Source organism: Anabrus simplex, chromosome 2 (assembly GCF_040414725.1).
Source record: "Anabrus simplex isolate iqAnaSimp1 chromosome 2, ASM4041472v1, whole genome shotgun sequence".
Taxonomy (NCBI): Eukaryota; Metazoa; Arthropoda; class Insecta; order Orthoptera; family Tettigoniidae; genus Anabrus; species Anabrus simplex.
The window spans coordinates 1,120,691,707-1,120,712,075 of record NC_090266.1 but is presented as its reverse complement, the minus strand read 5'-3'; the positions used below and the strand labels follow the sequence as shown (position 1 = coordinate 1,120,712,075).

The window sequence follows — 20,369 nt, the reverse complement described above, 5'->3', positions numbered from 1 at the left end:
AGGTTTCCTATTTGCCAAAATTCGGATTTCTAAGTTCACTTGGAAAATTAAACTGATTGTGGCTAAGCACTTGTCTTGCCCCATTATATTAGGAGCAGAATTCATGCCTCACACCGGTTTAGTGCTCGACATTCAGAGCAAGTCGTGCACCTTCAAATTTGCTAGTAACTGTAAAATTTCTTTGCTTAAGTGTAATTCTGCATCATGTTCATCTGTTTCGCCTACCCAGGATGAGATGTTGTTAGACCTTAGACATCTACCTGAAGAGCAGGCTGATCGTATTCGTAAGTTGTGTCAGTCATTCCTGGATGTATTTTCCGATACTCTTGGTGTTACTGAACTTATTGAATACAAGATTGAGGTTACGGATTCGATCCCGGTTAGATTTCTACCTTATAGGCTATCTCATCCTAAAATGAAGGCTCACAAGGAGATCATCGACCAGATGTTAAAGGATGGTATTATTCGACCCTATAATTCGGCGTATTCATCGCCCATTTTTTCTGGTTCCGAAACCCCAGGGCGACTTCAGGCCTGTCGTTGACAATAGGGCTTTAAATCGCAAGGTGGTGTTAAATCTGTGCCTCTTCCCGCCTTTCACTCTTGTTTTTTCATGGTTTCGGAAAGCTAAGTTCTTCACCATCTTAGACCTTAATCAGGCGTACAATCAGATCCCTCTAGGCGAAGAATCAAAACATCTAACTGTTTTTGCCACGAATTGGAACTTGTATGAGTACAACCGCGTGCATTTCGTGCTCCCCACGGGGGCAGCCGTGCTCACGAGACTGCGAGATAGGGTCATCTCCGACATGAAATTCGAATACCCGTACCATTACCTTGATGATGTCGTCGTATTTTCTGAGACCTTTGAAGAACACCTTGATCAACTTAAAGGGGTCCTTAATCACCTTCGTAAGGCAGGGTTGACTGTGAAGTTATCTAAGGTAGCTTTTGCCAAGCCTTCCATGTCATTCCTAGGACATATTGTGTCGCCCGGTGGTGTTTCGATCGATCATTCTTGGACACAGGCCATCCGTGATTTAAAACCTCCTAAGGACGTCAAAGGTATTGCCAGGTTCATAGGCATGGTGAAATTCTTCAGAAAATTTATTCCTAACTTCGCTAACAGAGCGGCGCACTTGAACTTACTTCGTAGGAAAGGCGTCAAATTTGAGTGGGGGCCGTCTCAACGAGTCGCTTTCGAAGATCTGAAATTAGCTCTTTGCAACGCCCCTGTCCTTGCTATGCCTGATTTCTTGAAGAAATTCATTATTCAAACCGACGCCTCGTCGTCGGCGGTGGCTGCTGTGCTTCTTAAAGAAACTGAACCCGGAAGGCGACCCATCGCCTATGCATCTAGGGCACTATCGGCTGAAGAGACCAAATATTCTATCTATGGACTTGAGGGTTTGGCAGTCTTATTTGCATTAGAGAAATACCGCCTCTCTCTGGAACATGTCAAGTTCGACCTGGAAACAGATAACCAAGTCTTAAATTGGGTCTTAGCTAGGCCGCGTCGTACTGGTCGTATAGCCCGATGGGCCATCAGGATTTCTGCCTTCCAGTTTGATGTTAGGCATATCAGAGGATCTGAAAATTTTGTTGCGGATGGACTAAGCCGCATGTTTGCATGTTTGTGGCTACCTCTGAACAGGAAGATAGGTCTTCTCTTCCCACGCCCGTACCTTCGGGTGTAAGTGCCATTCTAACTGATGCCCCCATGTTGTTTTGGGATATTGAAAAAATATCAACGTGAAGATCCAGTGCTGGCCCCTACTATTGAAACCCTTTCTTCTGGGGAACATGTCGTCCCTTATGTGTTGAGGAAGGGGGCTTTGTGTTGCCCGTCGAGGCATGACCAAAAGATGAAAGTAGTGGTTCCAGCCGTGCTTGTACCTATGATCTTCAAGTACTATCATGAGAACCCATTAGGGGGGCATTTAGGCATCTTCAAAACTCGAGAAATTATCCGAGAGATGTTTATTTGGAAAGATATGGACGGCGAAATTCGAGAATTGGTAAAAGCTTTTAAATTTTGCTTGCTTAGTAAGCCCACCTTGTCCACTAAGCTAGGTCTACTATTTTCTCATCAAGCGTCGCGCTCCATGGAGCGCCTGTATATAGACTACGTCGGACCCTTCCTCCAATCAAAGGGGAACGCCAATAAATTCATTCTAGTGTGTAGATGGTTTCACTAGGTTTTCCTGGTTATTTTCGACTAAGCTGGCTACCGCTCAGTCCACTACTTCTTGTTTAAATACCATCTTTGGTTCTTTTGGTCCGTGTCAATATATAGTTTCTGATAATGCTAAGGCATTTACATCTAACCTCTTCCGCAAATTCTGTTTTGATCTGTCTATATCACATGTAACTACATCGGCGTATTATCCTCAGCCATCTCTGGCTCAGCGGGTCAATCGTAATCTGAGATCGGCTCTCATTGCATATCATCGTGATGATCATTCCAGGTGGGATACATCCCTGTATTGGTCGGCCTTCGCTTTAAAATGGGCGGGTCATGAGTCCCATAAGTTCACTCCTGCTTCTCTGATGTTTAAATTTATGGCTAACACGCCGCTCTCTAACCTTTGGTCACTTAATGATATTCTACCAGACACAATAGATCCCGTTAATATTAGAGATCTATGGAAGAAGGCGTCACATGAAAAGGTTAGGGAAAGATATGATCGTGGACGGAGGCCCACCAATTTAAAAGTAGGAGATCAAGTCATGGTTAGAAGCTTTGTTCCCGCGGGCAAGCTTGCCCCCAGATTTCATGGATCGTGCATCATATTGGATTTCCTGACTCCTGTTATATTATTAGTGAGCAATCCAGCCACAGAGAGGATCTTTAGAGTCCACATCTCTCAGATTAAACCTGTATAATTAGTTTTTTGATATTCATAGTGCTAAAATTTAGCAGGCGTTTGAAGGTTATATTTTTCTAAAAATAATCTCTCGATGCCTTCTGCCCCGATTATCGTATTTAATTTGCATATGATCTGTATGTACGATCTTACCCTTTGGTTTTCCTGCTGTCATTTCATTTGTGGCGATGACCAAGCCCCCGTCTCCTGCATATCCACACCATTGTCACTCGCACCCCTTCCACGCCGCCCGCCTCTCAGCATCACCATTAAAGACCGTACCCTCTAATCCCAAGTTTCCAACAACATTTTTCTGTCGCCGAGATCTTACTGTTTCAGTGCCCCATGAGCTGGCTGCCGCCGTATTATAACATCTTGTGAGGGACACCGGGAAGAAGAAAGGACCCTCATCGCTCTAGTAAGGTCTCCTTACGGCGCGCCGGAGTCCATCTCCCGGCACAGGCTGAAGTGAGGTTCCCCTACCGCCAACTCATCTGGGGACTACCCATATACTTCTAATCAGCGGCGTCCATCACCAAGACTACCCCTCTCATAGTAGCGGGAGAGGTGTATCTGAGGGTACTTGAGGGGTCCGGGCGACCTCAACTGGATATCGGCAGCGGCGGCAGGACTTTCCGTCAAATCTATCAACATGTATTTCATACTCAAATACAACAAAGACACTCTAAAGCTGGAGTTAAACTACCTTCTACCTATCAAATTCAAAAAAACAAAAACAAAAAGAACCTTAGAAATTTTTTTCAACTGGAAATATTTTCTTAAAATTCTTCTGTGTCACCCCAAGGAGGACATTGGTAGGGGTGATGTCTGTACCGGGAGGTACACCCCAACGCCGCGCATTTAAATCTAGCGCCTAAAAGAGCTCCTCTACTGGTGAAAAAGTGAAACTGAACCTGCACCAACTTATCAATTTACTCAGAAGATATCACCACTAAAATATGATGTAATTTTGTTTATTGTGAAGTTTCCTGAACTGACTGTGTTTCTACTTGGTTTGTTTGCCATTCATCAAGAAGTTTGGACATTCTTCCATAGAGGTCACTACTAAAAACTATGATCATGCATCCTGGTGCAAAGTGAAAGAACGTTTGATTTAATGAAGTTTTGTATTCATAATTTTTTTACTAATTGATGTTCATTTATTTTTGGGTTGGCAATATTTATCTTTTCCTTCCGCCAGTTTTGAATCCAACCAATCAATAATTTCTGTAATTAATTTTCTACGAATCACAGTATTCTTCTTCTTCTTCTTCTTCGATTTTGAGGGTAACTTTTAAATTAACCAATAAAATTGTGAGGGTGTGGCTAGTTTAATCTTGAATGGTCTCTAACTTCCCCGAGGGTTTATAAACTGTGGATTTTCACGTTCTTGGCCAATTGATCGTCATCTTACTGAGTGTGTGTGTGTCAAGCAGGAGGCGGGAGGCCTCTTCGTCAGCCGCTAGAACTTCTACCAGGTAATGGCCACATAATATCTTTCTTTCTTTCTTTCTTGCTAGCTCCGCAGTTTAACCCGAGGGAAAGGTACAAATCATCAATTATGTAACTTTTTTCTAGATATGTAACCTTCTGCCGGCTAATGTATTAACTTCATAAAATCTTCAACTGTAAATCAGGGATAGAGAGTCATGTACCCCCTCGAGCTCCCCTTCATCTTGGTTTGAGGTGCCACGTTTTGTTTCTGTAATGCATTAAAGTTATTTCCATTCGTGCTACCTCAGTAGTTTGGGAATAGCTCCTGTTTCGTCGGCCCAGCGCCCTATGGGTTTTAATTTTTTTGGAGCGCAGTCTTCGACTCCATTCAAATTGTACTCGGGCCGTTTATTTAACCTGTTCTTTTTCACTAAGGTCCTGTATGTTGGGTACTAGCTACCTCTGTGTAATGTGATTTCTATTTGTAAAAAGTGCCTTGTAAGGCCAGAGATTTTTATATTTTCATGCAATGTTGCCTTGAGTAGTCTTGGAAAACTGAGAGCCTGTTAGCTCTTTTTCAATTTTGTGATTGTAACGAGTGCCTCTGGAAGGCTAGATATTGTATTATGGGAGCAAGTGCTCCATGAATTAGAGGGTTTTCTGCCCTTGAGTAAAATTTGTGCTCTTTGTAATTTTGAGGTTGTAGCTCAGGAAATGTAAAGTTAGGGGCTTAAAGCCCAAGGTGTTAAGGTTCTGAATCTTGGATTTGTTTTAATATTGTTCAATGATTGCAACCTGTACCTGCATTACTGTCATAACATCTTGTTATGTGTGAAGTTCTGAAAATATAACCTTCAGTTCAAGTTTAAATTCAATTCTTGACATTGTAGTTAGACCCATTCACCCCGGCACCTTCTTTCACTTCTGCGGTCCACAAATACCTCGGAACAGTATGTAAGTGAGTGAGTGAGGGAGTGAGTGAGTGGGTGAGTGAGTGGCTAGAAAAGAGCGGTTGTAAGTCCTGGGGTGACTGAGAGGTATAGTTAAGGATGAGGAAGTTCGTGGTTATGATAGGAGGAGAGGCAATTAAAGTTTGATGACAGTTAATCCGGCACACCTGAGTTTAGATTTACATGCAGAAGGGATAATATCCGGAGACTGCGACGTTCATCAACTTCATATAATAAAGGTGAAATGCGATAATCATATTGAAGCTAAAATATAAATCTGATACAGCTGTTGAAACTCCGTTCGAGTATCTTATCACCGTCTTGAGATATGTGCATACGTACGGTGTCACAAGAGGACGTAGTTCCAGTCCTTCTAAGATTTAAGATATCGACATAAAAGGACAGGCTATGAAGGATATTGCATACCTCATGCTGGCGGGGCCAGAAAAAATGAAATGATTGACTAACAAAAATCAAATCAGACAGGCAATATCAAAACGAAGAAGCTGGCACAAATGAGAGGACAAGGGTCCCTCTCTTAGATGGGGGATACCTTGGGTTTATTCTACCGACATTACGCAGACAGCGAAAACAAAACCTATATCATTATTTTTATTTACGATGTCCGTGTTCTGTCAACTTTTCCCCACTGAACTGAAAAGGTTTATTGCGGCTTGAGCTAGCCGCTTTTCTACTTAAGTCATGTTCCGTACGTGGAATTTTTAATTTTATAAATTTGATTTGATGGTTCATTAATCAATGATATTTTAATTAACTCTTTGGGACTATCATATTCTAATTAGTCATTACTAACTGATTGGAGACACATACACTGACTGACAGAGCAAATGCAACACCAAGAAGGAGTGGTCAGAACTTTATGCCAATTGCAGGGTAGACTGACGTCACTGAGGTATGCTCATGATGTGAAATGCGCCGCTGTGCTGCGCACGTAGCGAACGATAAACGGGACACGGCGTTGGCGAATGGCCCACTTCGTACCGTGATTTCTCAGCCGACAGTCATTGTAGAACGTGTTGTCGTGTGCCACAGGACACGTGTATAGCTAAGAATACCAGGCCGCCGTCAACGGAGGCATTTCCAGCAGACAGACGACTTTACGAGGGGTATGGTGATCGGGCTGAGAAGGGCAGGTCGGTCGCTTCGTCAAATCGCAGCCGACACCCATAGGGATGTGTCCACGGTGCAGCGCCTGTGGCGAAGATGGTTGGCGCAGGGACATGTGGCACGTGCGAGGGGTCCAGGCGCAGTCCGAGTGACGTCAGCACGCGAGGATCGGCGCATCCGCCGCCAAGCGGTGGCAGCCCCGCACGCCACGTCAACCGCCATTCTTCAGCATGTGCAAGACACCCTGGCTGTTCCAATATCGACCAGAACAATTTCCCGACGATTGGTTGAAGGAGGCCTGCACTCCCGGCGTCCGCTCAGAAGACTACCATTGACTCCACAGCATAGACGTGCACGCCTGGCATGGTGCCGGGCTAGAGCGACTTGGATGAGGGAATGGCGGAACGTCGTGTTCTCCGATGAGTCACGCTTCTGTTCTGTCAGTGATAGTCACCGCAGACGAGTGTGGCGTCGGCGTGGAGAAAGGTCAAATCCGGCAGTAACTGTGGAGCGCCCTACCGCTAGACAACGCGGCATTATGGTTTGGGGCGCTATTGCGTATGATTCCACGTCACCTCTTGTGCGTATTCAAGGCACGTTAAATGCCCACCGCTACGTGCAGCATGTGCTGCGGCCGGTGGCACTCCCGTACCTTCAGGGGCTGCCCAATGCTCTGTTTCAGCAGGATAATGCCCGCCCACACACTGCTCGCATCTCCCAACAGGCTTTACGAGGTGTACAGATGCTTCCGTGGCCAGCGTACTCTCCGGATCTCTCACCAATCGAACACGTGTGGGATCTCATTGGACGCCGTTTGCAAACTCTGCCCCAGCCTCGTACGGACGACCAACTGTGGCAAATGGTTGACAGAGAATGGAGAACCATCCCTCAGGACACCATCCGCACTCTTATTGACTCTGTACCTCGACGTGTTTCTGCGTGCATCGCCGCTCGCGGTGGTCCTACATCCTACTGAGTCGATGCCGTGCGCATTGTGTAACCTGCATATCGGTTTGAAATAAACATCAATTATTCGTCCGTGCCGTCTCTGTTTTTTTCCCCAACTTTCATCCCTTTCGAACCACTCCTCCTTGGTGTTGCATTTGCTCTGTCAGTCAGTGTATTTTTCTGCTCTTCTTCTCAGGATAAAATGTTGCCTCCGTAGCGCAACGGTTAGTGTTATTAGCTGCTATCCACGGGAGCCCGGGTTCGATTCCCGGTACTGCCAGGAATTTAAAATTGGCAGGAGGGCTGCTATGTGGTTGAAATGGTACATGAAGCTCACCACCAATGGGGGTGCACCACCTCGAGATGAGTACACGAGTTTACTTTAGTTTACGCTGTAGTGATCAAGAGCCGACACTGAGAATAACAGAGTATCGGCAGACTGTGTGCCGTGGTGCTTGGGAACAACGCTGTGTGGCGCATATCGAAAGCGCTTTGGGAATATTTTAGTAGCTACAGAGTGGCACGTCAATCAATAAGGCTTTACACACCGTATGGGAAGTGCAGTACACAACTCGTGACAGGAGATTTGAACAAAATTGTCTCCTGACATTTAGGGGACGATGTTAGGCCCTTAATAGAACAGTAATCATCACCATATTCTATAATATGATAGATTTTAGGCTCGTCCAAAGATTATTATCCTGGTCTGAGGATTGGGGCTTATGGGCATTAGCTGGCAATACAAGGAGTTGGACCCGCACTGCACGTACTTGTCCGTAATAGGCTTTGGCACCTTAGTCTTTGACTGGCGACGTAATCAATCAATCAATCAATCAATCAATCAATCAATCAATCAATCAATCAATCAATCAATCAATCAATCAATCAATCAATCAATCAATCAATCAATCAATCAATCAATCAATCAATCAATCAATCAATCAATCAATCAATCAATCAATCAATCAATCAATCAATCAATCAATCACCATTGATCTGAATTTAGGACTGTAGCCCAGGTGGCAGATTCCCTACCAGTTCTTCAACTAGACCGTTCTTAAACTACTTCAAAGAAGTTGGAAATTTCTCAAACATCCCCTTTGGTAAACTATTCCAATCCCTAATTCCTCTTCCTAAAAATTACATTTGCCCCAATTTGTCCTCTTGAATTCCAACTTTACCTTAATTTTATGATCTTTCCTGCTTTCGAAAACTCCACTCAAGATAACTGGTCTAGCAATGTCATGTCTCTCCACTGACAGTTCAAAACATTAGTCTCATTACTCCCAAATCTTCCCAGCCTAAAGTTTACAAAATTTCGTAACGCCACTCACCAAAAGCTCATCGTGCTGATTTCCTTAGGATCTTTTTCTGTTCTCGTATCAAGTAGAGTCCCATAACCTGGAATCATACCCTAAGTGGGGTATTACAAGTGACCTATACTCCCTCTCCTTGACATCGTACTTCTTCTTCTTAAGATGTTTACCCTCCAGGGTTGGTTTTATCCTCGGACTAAGCGACGGATCCCACCTCTACCGCCTCAAGGGCAGTGACCTGGAGCGTGAGACATTGGGTCAGGGATACAACTGGGGAGAATGACCAGTACCTCGCCCAGGCGGCCTTACCTACCATGCTGAAACGGGGCCAGGTGTGGGGATGGGAAGATTGGAAGGGACAGACAAAGAAGAGGGAAGGAAGCGACCGTGGCCTTAAGTTAGGTACCATCCCGGCATTTGCCTACAGGAGAAGTGGGAAACCACGGAAAACCACTTCCAGGATGGCTGAGGTGGGAATCAAACCCACCTCTACTCATTTGATCTCCCGAGGCTGAGTTGACCCCGTTCCAGCCCTTGTACCACTTTTCAAATTTCGTGGAAGAGCCTGGAATCGAACCCAGGCCTCCGCAGGTGGCAGCTAATCACACTAACCACTACAACACAGATGCGGACTACATCGTACTACAACACCTAATACCCTCATAAGCATATGAAGAGATATGTGACCCTTATTTACAAACCCGTTTATGTGAATACCCTAATGAATATCTTTCCTTGAATTAAAAGGGTTGGGAGTAATAGAGAACCTAGTTTCTTTAATATGTGCAAGTGATCATAATTTAAGTAGTGGTCTGGTAGCCACATTTGTGAAAATGAGGACGTATGCTCGTATACAATTTTTAAACAAATAAACAAACGCGAGGAAAAAGGAAAAAGTGTAAGCAAACGCGTCAACGTTATGGAGGTGAAAGAAAATGAAGAAACTTACCAGTTAAAGTAAGATTCACTTTATCATAACAGCACTGTTTGTTCGCTTGCTTGTTTATTGGTCATATTTAATGCTCAATTTTATTTAACTCAGAATACTTTATTGGATTTCAGCAGCGTATTGTGGCCACTAAAATCCTTTTTTTTTTTTTTTTTTGCTGTTTGTTTTACATCGCACCGACAGATAGGTCTTATGGCGACGATGGGATAGGAAAGGCCTAGGAAGTGGAAGGAAGCGGCCGTGGCCTTAATTAAGGTACAACCCCAGCATTTGCCTGGTGTTGAAATGGGAAAGCACGGAAAATCATCTTCAGGGCTGCCGACAGTGGGGCTCGAACCCACTATCTCCCGATTACTGGATACTGACCGCACTTAAGCGACTGCAGCTATCGAGCTCGGTTAAAATCCTATTAGCAATAACCACAGTCTTGTGACACGATTAGCTCTTGTATTGTTCAATATTGTGTTCGTCAGTTCGGGCAGGCATAAGGCACACACAAGCTAATGATTGTTTGGTTTAAGCGTATCGTAATTACTAAATTCCTTTGGAACGCGCTCCCGCGATCAGAGGTATCTGTGTGACGTCACGCTCGAATAGCCAATGACCGCAAGCCAGCCGCTGTGGATAACCTGTTATATACTAATCTTGACTCGTTCCTACGAACTGATATGACCGACGGAGTCAATCCGCTGCCTACGCGTACTCCCGATATCAGCAGCCTGGGCAGTAGTCCTCTTGGCAGGCCCAACACACACAACTCGTTTCTGAGCCCAGGTTGGCAGGGTTGATCCAAACTCGGTACGATGACATTTGAAGGTTTTCAAACCTAAGGAAGGTTTTCATTCCCCTCTCCGAGGGGGAGGGGCGGGCCAACTAGAAGGTAACTCCTCTCTGGCCAGGGGATTCGGCGGGTTTGTTGGTTTGGTGGAGTTGGGAACAGTCAGTTTTTGTTGATCAGTGTTGTATGGAATGCAGTTCAGTTCACGTCATTCAAACGTTTGATCTAAAATCATATTTTCTTGATTACAGTTTGCTTGAGGAACATCTCTTTTGATTGTCCAGCAATAGTCTGCCAACGTATTTCAGATCATTTTCGCCTTTCCATTTTAGAAATATCCTGATGAAAGCGCTACCTGAACCAAGGTTCTGTGGGAAAGATTTGGATGAGAATCCAAGAAATTTATTTTCAGCAACATTTTTCGTAGTATACAATCAGCTGGCTGAAATGTTCTCTGCAATTTTTTGACGCGTGGTTTCCAAGAAAGTTGGTGACTGCTTGTTTGAAAGCCGCTTCTTGAAAAATTAATATATTTTCAAATTTAGGATCTTTCGTCAAGTCGCTGATCTGAGGGTCAATAAGTATTCCTCCCTTTCTTTGGAAACATGTTCTTTAAAATGCGCACTACCACTTTCACAAACCTACAACAGTTTATAATTATAATAATGTTATTGGCTTTATGTCTCACTAACTAATTTGATGGCTTTTGGGGACGCCGAGGTGACAGAATTTAGTCCCGCAGGAGTACGTGCCAGTAAATCTACCGAAAAGAATCTGACCTATTTGAACACCTTCAAATACCACCGGGGTGAGCTAGGATGGAACCTGCCAAGTTGGTCTACTACTGTAGTTCGATGGGAAGACAGGAATGAGTTATCCTGCTATTCCACTTGTTTTTGCTAGTGGCTTTACGCGCACTGACACAGATAGGTCTTATGGCGACGATGGGATAGGAAAGGCCTAGGAGTTGGATGAAAGCGGCCGTGGATAATTAATTAAGGTACAGCCCCAGCATTTGCCTGGTGTGAAAATAGGAAACCACGGAAAACCATCTTCAGGGCTGCCGACAGTGGGATTCGAAACCACTATCTCCTGGATGCTATTCCACTTGCAATCGATTAGCTGGGCTGAATGATCAGTCTGGTTCAGAGGGTCCCAGGTTCGACTTCTGGGGAAATTAGCCGCATCTGGTTAATTCCTGTAGCTCGGAGGCTAGGTCCTTTTACACTTCATCACATTCCTTCGTCCAGGCTCGTAAAACTGCCGACCTCAAGAAAGGCCAGGAATAGAAGAAGATGAAGAAGAAGGTGTAATCCATCTCCGCATGCATTAGAGATGTCTTTACAGGTAAGGAGGACGACGAAGACAAGTCGGCTCTCAGAACGGAACATTGAGCCAAGAGGCCGGCAAATCAATAATTTTCTAACATTTTAATAAGAAAATGGCTGATGATAGCAAAAGTCTGAGTTGGCTTTTAAAATCAGTAGATGAAATGAACGTACATAAGAGACAGCAGGAAATTTACATTGAACAGAATTTAAGAGGAGCACGTGGTTTTTGATGCTCACTCCTGCGTACAAAGCCTTTTTCGATCTACCGGTTGTAGGGGTAGACTATTTCATGTACGGTGCGTTTTGAACATAAATACTATAACATAGAAACCATTTAAATTTATTTCTTCTTTCTTCGACTTTCATTGATGTCAGAGACTTAAAGAACAATTGTCCGACTGATGGAAAACCTTAAAAACATTACTGAGAAACCTAACCTAATCACAGCCTTGGTTTCGTTTGTTTTTAGGACAGAGAAAAATTACTCACGTACATAAGTGGACCCAAGCATGGCTGCTTCTCAATGAAGTCGAGTATGGTTTAGCCAGAGAAAAGTACGATGAAATGTAGGCCAACTCCTCTCTGAGTAAAATATGTCCCGTTGTAAATGTGGTTCTAATATCAAATGTTCTGGCATTTCTACTGCGTTTAGAGAAAATGGCCTCACCAATAAATGGAACGAGTGGATCAGTTCAGCGATGCCCTGAAAGAGTAGGTCTCCGTTTAGAAATATAAATAAATTAGGCTTTTTTAAAATGATCTTGCTGTAAACTCCACGCACTAGCCCGAACCACAGTGTAGCGGCAGTCACATGCGCAATGACTTCATCAACGTGATCCCACAGAGTGAATCCAATTTTAAGGCGACACTCCGGAGATAAAAACAGATTTTTTTCGTCATTTTGGTGAAATTTTTTTATGGCTGAAATTGAAAGGATTGAGTTTCTTCTTTCTTGTGACGAATTTATTCCGCTGAATTCAAACAATTTATCACTGTAATAATGCTTTGTTTGCTTATTGTAATTTTACATTTAAATCCCATTTTCTCCCACAATATTCTGCCAAATGTAACAAAATTTGTACGGTATATGTATCAAAGCTATGTTAAGAAACCTGCGTATGGAATTTTTGATTGCAGAAATTTTTCTTGTAGTAGGGATTTTTAAGTCCAAAATTTTAGAACATAAATATTACACAAACTTTAGTACGATATGCCGGCCCCGTGGTGTAGATGTAGCGTGCCTGCCTCTTACCCGGAGGCCCCAGGTTCGATTCCCGGCCAGGTCAGGGATTTTTACCTGGACCTGAGGGCTGGTTCGAGGTCCACTCAGCCTACGTGATTAGAATTGAGTAGCTATCATGGGGGGGGGGCGTAGTACGATATATTTAAACCAAAAACCAAACCAAACCCCATGGCACTACAGCCCTTGAAGGGCCTTGGCCTACCAAACGACCGCTGCTCAGCCCGAAGGCCTGCAGATTACGAGGTGTCGTGTGGTCAGCACGACGAATCCTCTCGGCCGTTATTCTTGGCTTTCTAGAACGGAGCCGCCATCTCACCGTCAGATAGCTACTCAATTCTAATCACGTAGGCTAAGTGGACCTCGAACCAGCCCTCAGGTCCAGGTAAAAATCCCTGACCTGGCCGGGAATCGAACCCGGGGCCTCCGGGTAAGAGGCAGGCACGATACCCCTACACCACGGCGCCGGCACGATATATCTAATTATATAAATTATGCAACTTACTGAAAAATCGATAGTAGTACTTTTAAAATAAGTATTATCTCCCTAATTACGAATTTACATAAACATGTTAATTAAATTTTATGAAAAAATTGAATTAAAAGTTTCAAAACGCCCTCCTTTAGCATTGATACATGGAACAACCCACCGTCGCACTGAATCATGGATGAAAATGGAGAAGCTGGCTTTGATCTGAGTGTTCTACACAGCTCCAAACAGTCCACATCATTCATGAGCAGGTGCTGGTCTAGACACCTCAACCCAGACAACATCTTTGACCGGACCAGTTTAGGAACTCCATGTATCAACACTTCTCACAAAGCCAACATCGATCCATAATGTGCAGAATTACATCTGGCAGTCATCTGTTGTACTCACCAAGCCAACTCCATTTCATTGTTAATAAGGCTGATTGGGAGGAGTTCAAACTAGCAGGATTCTGATGTTGAAAGTATCCCCACCAACCCTGAAGGTTACAAAGACTTCACGTCTGCTATACGAAAGGTCTTCTAAGGGCATATGAAGAATGTACATTCCAGGAAAGCTAAGGAGGAAGAACCACTACTAAAAGATCGCCATGCTACCTATTACATAAATCCTTTCTCTAAAGTGGTTACCTGCATATCCAACATGCTCAGTGAGGTTTAATCAAATACCTCACATAAATAAATAGCAGAAGACTATCTCTGAGATCAATATGTCGAAGAGTTGTTGGATAGCATAGACAAACTTTCACCACTTATCTGGCATTAAACAACACAACACAGGCCCACTGTTACGTTACTCCAGCTCAAGTCTCCCCTCAGCCAATCACGAACGGTAGGCCTGATAAATCCATATGGGAAAGACTCCCACGTTTCATCCATCCAGTAGTTGCACAGCATTCTTTTCTGAATATATCGTTTACGCTAGAGGAAGTCAATAACACCGTCTAAAAGCTCAATTTAAAAGTCTGCAGGTGCATATGATATTAGGAATGAACAAATCCAAAAATTGTACTGCAAAGACCTTGGAACGTTTAACATTTCTTCCATTGGTGTACACGTTCTGAGGTGATTTCCCAGATGTGGTTCAAAACCAGGCAAGACACTGGGCAACCCAAGATCTTCAGGCCTGTCTCTCTCCTGAGTCACCTTTATATACGGTTTGAACACTTCATACAGCACTTAAGAGAAAGACTTCTCTTGTAGACTCAGACCAGGACGATCGTGCACATACCAACTGGTGAACATTACTCAGTCTTTTGAGGGTGAATTTTAAAAAGGCCTGTAAATGGCGCTGTTTTCGTCGACGTGACTGCTGTGTGTATTACGATCGATCACAGATTTATCCTGCACAAGCTGTTTAAAACGACAGAAGAATTGAAACGTAAACTAACTATTCAACGCGTGTTACTGAACAGCAGGTCCAAAGTGACACTTCAAAAGTAAAGTCATGTCGTTGGAGGAACCAGAAAAATGGTTTCCCACAGGGTAGTGTCCATCTATGTATAAGTTCACTTCAATGTTTGCACTGATGATCAGCCTATTGGACTGAATACCAAGCATTTCCTTTTTGATGGCGATCCTGGTGTTGGAACTCAGTCCAGATCATTTTGAGAAATAGAATCAAGGCTGCAGAACTTCCTCAGTGAATTGTCCATGTATTACACGGACACTACCTTAAGCCGAATCCCAGAAAAACACAGGTTGCGCTTTTCCATCCACGTAATCGTGCTGCAAATCACAAACTTCAGTTGGAAAGGAAGACAACTTGAGTTCACCCTTTTGTCAAATACCTTGCAGTTCAGCTTGATCGGTCTTTTACTTTTAGAGCACATTGCCACTGTCAGTGTGAAGGTAAGAGCCAGAAATAGTTTACTACGCATGCTAACAGGGTCAACCTGAGGAGCACATTCAGCAATTGTACAAGGTACAGTCTTGGCATTCTTTCTCAACAGCCGAACTTGCTTGTCATGAGTGGGTCAACTCTGTCCGTTCCAAGAATGTGGATATTGCTTTGAAAGATCTGTGCCGTGCAGATTCTGGTTGCCTCAAACCAACAAACGTCGAAAAGCTATACCACACTTGTTGCACAGCTGCACTTTCAGTTCGACGGCAAGTAGCAGCTGAAACTGAGGAACTCAAATAAGAGGTGGACAACCATCATTCTCTCTATGCACATGAAGTAGCAAAACAGCGACTCAGGTCGCGCAGGAGTTTCATTAATAACACCAGCCAGCACCAGTCTTCGGAATCACTATTGGCAGCAACATTCAACACTATCCACGTGGAATCGGCCAGCAGAAGGATCTCCAGCACATACTTCGAAATGATGGACTGTCCGGAAGACCCATAATAGTATAAGAATTGGAAAGCCTAGAACCAAGGCAGGGGCGTAACGAATGTTACACGGGCCCGCCTCAAATACGGACCCCCTCAAATAAAATGTAAAAATCCAAACCAAACCGCATGGCGCAACAGCCCCCAAAAGGGCCATGGCCTACTAAACGACCGCAAACCTATGAACTAACTAACTAACTAACTAACTAACTAACTAACTAACTAACTAACTAACTAATGCAAATTCAATCACAACCGGAAGAAGTAATGGAATATATTGTCACTTTATATAAACAAAGGAATTATTCATTGCTGTAAGCTTTTAAAAAATATATTTAATGGGACGTATGATAATTATTGCATGCGAGCTCAGAGTTGATTCCGTCTTGGTCGGAACATTCAAATGTTGTCATCAACTCGTCAGTAACATCACAGGGAAATTAAATTATAATTACCAATCTCTATTCCCTGGCAGACTTACAGGACTTGTGTGCGTGGGTCGATCGGTCTCTGATAAGCCTTCCAAAATTAATATGAACTCATGCTCCGCATTTGTGAACTCAAATGCTATTACTTAGGAAATGCGTACATTAATATATTGCATCACGCGGCAAAGCGATTACGTGACACGCAATACGTGTATACTTGACTCACCTAATTTATCAAGTCATAAATTAAAATCCACCAGAATTATATAGTATTTATACGATGTATATAGTATATATTATTTTGTTTGCAAGGAGTCTGCGGGGCTCCTTAGAGCTCCGGGGCCGCCTGCATTGCAGGCCCTGCGTTACGCCCACGAACAAGGGCTACACTCAAAAGGTGGGGTTATACACATAATGCCGACTGCGACTGTGGTGCTAGATCTTGCGAGATCTTGAACATCTGTTTCAGTATCCAAGCTGCCTTGTGGAAAGCCAACTTGAAGATTTAATTACAGTCAGTGATAAATCTACTGTGTCTGCTTCATTACAGGAGCGCTAAAACATTTCAGGATACTTAGATACGATCGTCATCATCAGTAGCGGCGATTGGGGGGGGCGAGGTGGTGCCGTCGTCCCCTCTCTCACTTTGTGGAGTAAGAAATTAAAATTGTATTCCATTTTAACTGCCTGAAACTGGGAATTATTAAAAAAAGCAATTTGTACAAACCCTGTTGTCTTTTCCGCTAATTATTTCCTTTAATTTCTTTTATTATAAACAAAACAATTAGCGGAAATGCGCACAACATGTCGTTCGTCGCGGGTAACCGCATTGTACAGCGCCACATCAAGTAGTGGAGATCCGTGAAGCAGCGTGTAGTATGCTGTGCGACTAAAGGGCCGGTTCTACCATCTGCTGGTAAAGTGGCTGGCAGCTGCCCGGGAGGTAAACTACCTGGAGGTGTAAATCGGCTGGTACTTTGGCTTGCGTCCAACCACCTCCGCGCAAGCGCTAGGTAGCTACCCGGAGCTAGACACCGATATACGAGGTTGGCTAGACTGACTTTCATCGATTTCTCGCTTTCGAGTGTGGTGCTATCTATCGTCAGATGCATGAAACCCATTTCGATTGTCTTATTTCCCTGTGCTTGCGTCTGCTGATTATCACCAAAAAGCCTAATAAGGGGAGTCTTAAGAGTTATGGACAACGATTCATGTCAAGCTTTCGTGATCTTAATCTATGATCTTCAATATCAATACCTAATTGGGATTAAAATCTCGAGATTACATTTTCTTACGCCAGTTATAACCTGTCATGCAAGGCCGCGTTTTTGAAAGGTATTCTCGTAGTAGACTGGTCAAGTCGCTCGCTCCGTAATAGAAGGTACGCAGGTTTTCATCGTATTTCTAATTTACATTTTAAAGTGTATTTTCGTTCCCTGCCGTTGTTCTTAACTCTCTTTTACGCGCTTCCATATACGTATATACACACACATCTTCTTTACGGACTTATTGCCTTTGAGCATTCTATCTGCAGGCTTCTGTGAATTGATTAAGTATCTCCGCGATGCTCTATTTGCAACTAGTTCTGTGACCTCGTTTAGTTCCAGATGCTTCCATTTATTGATAAAGCATTTCATTTTAATTTTTAACTTTATGAAGATAAAGTTGGAAGGTACTGTAAATGTAAAGAACTAATCGGGATAAATATCCATTCATAGGAAGAGGAATTCGGGAATGGAATAGTTTCCAATTTCTTCGAAATAATTTACAAGCCTATGTAAACAACTAATAGGGAATCTGCTACCTGGGCGACAGTCCTATGTGCTATTAATCATAACATCACTTGCTATAGGTAGCATACATATAAAGCAATTTTCCTAGTAGACATAATATTGTGATAAGAACGTATGAAAAGAGGCATACAGATTAACACAACGCTAATAATGGAAATAAAAAAGATTCGTCATAATAAAGACTCGAACCTGCACACTTCGTATTACGAAGCGAACGTGTTAACCATTACACTACGAAAAAGCTTGGGTTACGTAGGATACATACGGTAATATATATCTCGTGTCCGAAAACTGAAAAAGTAGAAAATTAAAGCCCATTTGAAATGATTTCCAAATAGATTTTGATTTTACATCCTTTTAGAGTTTCTTTACGAAAGCTTGACGTATAAAATGTGTTCCCTGCGCTACCGATGCGAGAGGCTGGTGTGACCGTTGCAACTAAAGGGAAGCATTAATGTTCAAAATCCTGCAATACAATATCGATCACTGTTACAGTATACTGCTTTTTTCAGTATACTAAGCTAATTTGAGTTGCATATCACCAGAAATACAGCTAATAATATTCAGCTCTCAGAACTTGCCCGGCAGGTAAAGTCTTATCGGGCCCTCGAAGTGGCCGAGAAATTACGCGCCGGGTAACGACGATTTATGCTGCCGATAGCGCTACCTGGGAGTGGTCGGACGGAAACATCCTTTTACGCGGAGGGCAAATTACGCGCTACTTTACCAGTAGGTGGTAGAACCGGCCCTAAGGGAGGCAGGGGTAAAGTGTTACCAAGGTCACCCTCTCGCCGTGCGCTTTCGTCAGTCTGGCAGTCTCTCTTAGACAATGTGTCCGTTCAGTTTTATCTATTTAAAAGAAAAATAGTGTCTGCTTTTTGCTTAGTGCGCAGTCAAATCCTAAATTCCTTTTTAATTGCATAATCACGCCCTAGTTCTATTTAATTGTATTACATGCGAAATTACTGTTCCTGAAGTGAAAGTTTTAATGTATAGTACTATTATTACCACACTTAACTTGGTAGGCTGTCAATCCTATATCGAAATTCATTCAGAGAGCATCAAAAATTACAATTTCATAGCAATTTCTTTAATTCTGATGTCTACCACCCCAGGGCCCCTCCGCGAAATCCCTTGGACTTTCTGTTCGCTGGTTGCCCCCCTACTTCTAATTCCCAATCGCCGCTACTGGTCATCATCAAAGGAACCAAAGCGTGTTCGAAAACTTTTGAGCAGTAGTGTATGTTAATTCATTACAGGGCTACAGATAACGTGGTAGACTGGTCCGGGGGTAAACATTGTTTACCACGGGGCCCTAGGAGTGAAAACAGGAGAATACCAGGTTCTCAGTCGCTTACTGGTCATAACGTATATGACACGGTCACAATGTAAATACCTTAACAAACTAACATGCACCTGAATAACTTTGATCATCACTGAGTCAAATCTTCTTAAAGGAAATGTTGAAACTCACAATCAGCAGACACCCCATGCTGTTGGGCTCCATTACTCACCTGGAAAAGAAAAATGAAAGCATAATCACTATCCTGTACGGTCTCAGAAACGTCGATGCAGTAATTATTACTAGGTAAACAACGAAGCATTCCCAGCGATTGAATGTATAACAGCCTTGAAAGCTGACACAATTTTCGGTTTACGTCAGACTCCACGACACTCAGAGCTAACTCACATATTGATTATTGATTAAAACATCGCAACGGAATAACCAAGTACCTAAAGGAATAACCACATAGCAATTCAATTATAAGAGTCTCATGACTTATAATTGATTTTTTTGCTAGTAGCTTTACGTAGCACCGACACAGATAGGTCTTATGGCGACGATGGGATAGGAAAGGCCTAGGAGCGGCCGTGGTCTTAATTAAGGTAGAGCCCCAGCATTTGACTGGTGTGAAAATGGGAAACCACGGAAAACCATCTTCAGGGCTGCCGAAAGTGGGATTCGAACCCACTATCTCCCTGATGCAAGCTCACAGCCGCGTGCCCCTGACCGCACGGCCAACTCGCCCGGATTAAAATTGATTAAGATGCACTACGAACGCACGTTGGCCTAAGCCATACGGTGCCCTGAAAACAGGAGGGACACGTTGATTTCAGAGCTCTTAGCCAGGTGAGGATCTCCACGCAACAGCTGTTAGCACGACGACTCAAGCTAGGGCCACACTTCCGTGATTTCACGCTGTGTTACTGCGTGGAATCTCGCGTCAAAAATGCACAAAACTAATTTGGACGACAACGCTCGAATATTGGCCGAGGTCCACTTTGATTACTTTCCCGGTCACTGCCCGGCCTCGCTTGCGGAAAGAAGACGTTGCCGTATTGTGCTCTTGTTTGAATATTACGCGTGGTCCACCTGCGTTCGT

At 43.5% G+C, this 20,369-nt stretch overlaps 1 protein-coding gene across 2 annotated transcripts in view; it reads right to left on the bottom strand.

The window, feature by feature from the left end:
- The window catches only part of LOC136863332 (potassium channel subfamily K member 6), a 293,834-nt gene that overhangs the window by 91,324 nt on the left and 182,141 nt on the right, over positions 1 to 20,369 (bottom strand). The window lies entirely within an intron of this gene.